Raw genomic sequence first — 6,000 nt, 5'->3', positions numbered from 1 at the left:
TATAGCCCCCCTCCCCTCAACCGATCATTCTTCCTCCGACTCCCTCCCCCACCACCATGTGATCCACTTCCCCAGGTGATAATGGCCATTTTGAGTTAGCAATCGGGATGGAATAATTGATCATTTATCGTATAAACCGGGGTTTTCTAACGGACGGGTGAACTGATCAGCTATATTTAGTTGATCAGACGATTTGATAACACCATTATCATTTAAAAGTTACAAAAAACCGATGTATCAACAAGCCTATAAAGTCTTATTATTTTACATGAAACACTAAGGCAGGGTTTACATGAAACTATTGGAAATTATAGGATTATGTACTTTAGCTAAGCCAGGTTAGGCTTTGTAATGCTAAAAAGCGTTATGAACCAGCCGCGAAAGCCTACGTAAGAAGATTAAAAAGCGTTATCCGTCTAAATTTTTATTCCTTTGATTAATTTTTCAGTGCAAAGTTTGTTTTTTTCTCTCTAGTTCTTAATAACCGCACATCTATGGAATAGATTTAACATTTAAATGAATTGCCCAATACGGTAAAGCTACAAACGTGGAAATTCCAATACAGACTTTTCATAGTTTACCAACACTTTCGCGTCAATATTTTACAGTTATGAAACTGCAGACAAATGATTTGCCTTTTAAGAACCTAAAGGTTATTTTTCGGATTTCTTCAGGAAATTTTTCTCAAGATTACACAACAAAGGTTTTCTCTGTAACATCACCTTTTCAGCCATCGTTCTGAACCATTTTATTTATGATTGAGCAATAATTATTTAGATTAAAATCTAGCGGAGGGGTGCATAAAAAGTAAAAGAATGTTTTGTAGGGCTTTGCCCTCCTAGCCTTTGATTTATTCATAGAGTTCAAATTCAAAGATTCACTGAAGCTGACAAACTTTTCTTATAACGGTTTCAATATGACGTGTATTTTAACAGCTGATCGTTGAGTTGTTTAACCATAGTAAAATGTTAAACAAGACTAAACAATAGTTATTTGTGCAACTAGTGAGAAAAGTGGGCAATTGACTCACTCGAGAGAAATTCTTACTCACGAGCCGTAGGCGAGTGAGGAATGGTTTCTCGAGAGAGGCAATTGTACTTTGAACTCGAGTTGCACATTATACTTTTCCTACAGTTACAAAAACACAGTTATAAAACAAATAAATTGGTGAAGAAACATAACCTATTTTTACACAGAAGTGAACTTTTAATATAACATTTAATGTGAAGTGACAAATACAACAGTACAACAGCTGACCAGCTGATTTACAGCCAGTGCTGCCAACGTATTTCGCGCGCATAAGACGTTGCCTGCATGTTACGTGCTCACTATTTCGTGCCTTCACGTTGCAAATCTGGAGTGAGACAAAGTAATTAGAGTGAGACAATGTTAACATTGTCTCACTGATGAGCAAATTGGCCACTTTGCTTTCTCAAATCAGTGAGAGAACATGTACATTGTTAGGTAACTGTAGGAAAAATTATGAACGTTGGCTTTATAGCCATTTTTAATAATTATTTAGGTATCTTTTTTTACAATTAATTGTAAAATGATTAAGTTAAGTTATGGTGTTGATCGTAGATAGAAAAATTTAACTTATTTCAAAATAGTAGTTTTATTCCCCTAATAACTAACTTAAACACACGTAATCTCTAAATATTAAAAGTGTATTGCATATTTTCTTCGCCTTTAAAACGAAACTTGACCCTATTAAAGTTCTTAATCTACGCCACGGCTCCTCTAGTTTACATTTAATAAAAGGCAACTTCTAAGTTTATGTGGAAAGTTACTTATTAAACGGGTTCAGTATTGCTTTTGCAATGTAGATGTAATAATAATATTTTAAAGCCGTATCATGTCTTGGACTGCCTAGTGCCTAGTGATATAGTTTTACATTAATATCATTTGAGAATTCAGAAAACTCATGTTGGATTTTAGTACGAGTATTTGTTTACTATGCGTCAGTCGTTATGACGAATTCCTCAGTTTGTACTTGAATAATCCCATTAATCCCAATCCAAGAATAATCACTTCCTAGTTTGACACAAACAGCTGATTGCTTTCCCTTTCAAATCAAACGCACACTTCCAATTGCGTAACATGTGATAGTATTATGACAGTGTGTGGATATGGAGTGGAAGTTAGAATTTTGAGAAACGAACTGGTTTAGTGGTAGAACTAGGTCTTCGGAGCCCGAGGTCCCGGGTTCAATTCCCACAAATCACCAATGTATTTTATATACGTGATAATAACACAGTTTTAGGCTAAAACCTAAAAAGGTTGACAGAAGTTTGGGTTTCGCTTGGGTAACATATTTAAGGAATAGAAAATACATAAAAATTCATAGCATTTTTTGCATGCAATTAAAACCAAATCGGGATAAAAGATTAGAGTGAGATTCTTTTAACAGCTTTTCTACTGATTAATATTGGCTCTTTGTTAAGTCAGAACTATTTATTAAAAGTTTAATGATAAATACTTGACAGAGAAGCGTTTAATGAATTCTTTATCAATGTTTTTCAGGTAATTTCGTTTTATATCCCTTACAGCATGCGAATTATAACACTATATTTTTTATATTTCACCAAAATAAAAGCCAATAAAGGAAATAGCCAAATCCCCCCCTCTATGCTAGTATAGACTGTAACAGCAGGTGTTGTGTGTAATCCATATCCAACTTACTATTACCACAGACTATGTAAACCATTACAGTATTCTATAGTCTGCTATTACCGACAACTTCCACCCAAGTTGGGCACCGTTAACCCTATCACTCTCACTGACTAAGCCCTAATGATAATAAATTACATCTCAATCATTCAAAAGAAATTGAAATATAATTTCTACAGAAACTGTAAACTATCAATAAATATGTTGTCAAGAACATTACTATTGTTCTGAGGGTGAGCCAACTCCTCTACAGCATTCCCATTGTATTGGGAACAAAGAGAACGTTTTTCACAAACAATTGGGTGTGATCTTCGCATATATGCAGAACATATGATAGCGTACTAGTATTAAATTATTTTATAGATAACCAAAAGTTACGGAAAAGTTTGAATTGTCAGGTAATCTTTGTTATATTCATCTGAACTTGTTGATCGAGCAATAATGAAAGTAAAATATTTTGCTCTATTTACATCAGGTATTCACTTCAACCTTCTGTGATTATTATACCGGCAAATAAAACACAAGCAAAACTCATAAAACATATACGTTAAAATGTCCAGTTGAGGATAACCTATAAAGAATGAACTTTTTTATTCAGGTTAGATTTTTTTTAAATATAGCTGACGTGTAAGAAGTTAAGTGTAGTGAGAACTAAAAGTGATGATTTTAAAGTTGAAACAACTTGCTCTAGCAATCTAGTTTTGCACTCAAAGGTTTCAGTTCGAATTTGTAACTTTTTTGTATGAAATCATTTCTAACTAGGTCAAACGACTGTCAAATATGCATTGGGTTAATACTTTAGCAGAATTTAACCAATGATTTAACCTATGTCTCAGATTTTATGGATCTAAAAAATAATCGCGCTTAAAAGGAATAAGTTAAATCGTTAATAGTCCTTGGAGGCTAGCGGTCACCTTGCATTAATTTCAAACAGCTGCTGAAGAGTTATTTACCATCTGAAAATATTTTTTTTAAATACCATTGATTGTGTTTTAAATATCTAGAGCACTATGACATTTGAAATTTCCATTGTAATTTTGTGATGGTTTTCCAAGGGAATCCTTGGAGGCTGAGGACCATCTTGGATTTGCCCGCCATAGGAGCAATGTTAATTTTAAAAAGGGTCACTGAAGTATTTATTTATATTAATTACCGTTTCAAAATATTTTTTTACCTACGACCGTTTTTTAAAGTAGCCGTTTCAGTTCAGTTCTTAGAATTTAAAAGTTTCTCATAACAGATTAGTTTACTTTCATAACAGGATAGACTCATAACAACACCAATGAGGTTCAAGGATTGAGATGGAAGAAGTAAAATTGTAATGATTCGAACTTTAACTAATCAGCTGTTCAGGCCAATTTAATTGTTGAGTGGTGCAATTAGTGTTTGGTACAATGTTTCGTTGCATCACTAACTCACTGGCAGTGGCAATAAGAGGTTATAAACGAAAACATAACCTCTCTTTAAAATTATGAGTAGTAATTTTTAGTAATTAAAACACTGTCGTAGGTAAAGTAGTGTACGCAGTACGCAACTCGGGTAAACAGTGTTAACGACACTCGTAGAAGTTTTTAAGGCACTCGCCAAGGCTCGTACCTAACATTTTCTACTCGTGTCGTTAACACCGTCTTTACGCAATCGTTGCGTAAACTACTATTCAAATACCAAAGCGATTGTACTGGAAACATTTATGATGCCATGAGATTTTAATTATCTTTGTGGTTTTATAATCCTTAAATGAGGTAGAACAGCAAAGATTCTTAAGTATATACTCATAAATAGTACAACTGCATGGTTATTAGTATAGTATTGTTAGTAAAATCTTTAACCAGTATAAAAATAAAAAAATAACATAGGCTCAGAGTATATATATTTATTATTGTATAAATATATTTTTAATAACATATAAAACAGTTTGTTTATGGACACCCACGTGGTAAGGCATATTTAATTTAATTTTAACAATAGTTTTGTCCACTGAAATTGCAGAACATTTCAAATACGAGTAAAATATTTTATTGAAAGAGCTAAAGAACATCGCTTCATAAAATGTCTAAGCACGTTTGACAACTCTTTTCCAGGTATATTACAATACACATATGTGAGGAATGTCTCATAACAGGCGATATAGGTCGTAGCTTGACCCATTACCTCTGAATGCAATTAACTTAGTTACTAACTATAGATCAAACGTGTATTTCAGTTAACTATCTAAATTAATTTGATAACTATGGCTAGTAATGTTGATGGTTGAAATCATATTTTTTTGTTCCTGATAATGATGGAAACTGATAAAGCTACACACTGTAAATAATTAGTAGTAGTAGTATTATTAAATAGTAGTTATTTAGTTATCTTTTTCATATAACGGTGATTATATATTTGTATAGTCTCTGATTATTTAAAATTTGTTTAACTATCTTAACATTTAATAGTTAAGCAGCAATAGTATATTACGTTACTAGTCCTGAAAATAAGTGTTTACCGGACGAGTGTGGTCGTTCGATTGGTGGTCGATCACCATACGAGTCCGGTACACACATTTTGGACGAGTTACGTACGATAGTTTACGCCATACTACTAAATCTGTACAAATCCTTATATATTTCCACCAATTAAATGACTAAAAATCACTTGTCATAACCTCTTATGTTTTTGTTTATAACCACTTATTGCCACCTAAATACAGTATAATCAGCTGATTGGTGTCCGGTAAAACTCATTGCAGAACAGTAGTGCGCAATGAAACCCCTTTTGAATAAGCTGGCAGCAAACAGCTGTTTTCTGGACTAAATCCTTGCGTGGGAAGTTCGTAGATTAAAACAATGTTTTAAAACTGTTGATGGCTGTCAAAGTTTATTAAGCAATAGTAAGTTTTATATCGCTTTGGATATGTTGACCTACTTATAGAATTAACTTTTTATCAGTTTGAGGTTCCAACTTACATTGTGCTTGGAAAGTTATATTTGTTTTCAAGTTTAATTCAATCATTTTTTTAAATTATTAATCGTAAAAATAAAATTTCCACACGACTTATCAAATCTGTACTGTTCATGGATTGGGGCGCTCTCTTTGCCTCACTATGTATATATAAGGTAAAGGTTAGGTATCTCATTTCATTTGTACATATTTGTAACTTATACAATTAATTGTAACTCATTGCATTTGTATTTAGTTATTAAGTTAATGAGATAACATGTATCTCATTACTAATTGCTTTAAGAGGTAATATATAAATATTTATGTTAGTAGATACAAAACTGCATTAATTATATTTATATTGTATATAATATATGCATAATGTATACATATATTATGTTTGATAATCCA

This window comes from Macrosteles quadrilineatus, unplaced genomic scaffold, assembly GCF_028750875.1.
Source record: "Macrosteles quadrilineatus isolate MER2022 unplaced genomic scaffold, UCM_ALF_1.0 Scaffold_1__1_contigs__length_201487025, whole genome shotgun sequence".
Classification (NCBI taxonomy): Eukaryota; Metazoa; Arthropoda; class Insecta; order Hemiptera; family Cicadellidae; genus Macrosteles; species Macrosteles quadrilineatus.
Note: the sequence above shows the minus strand (reverse complement) of the source record.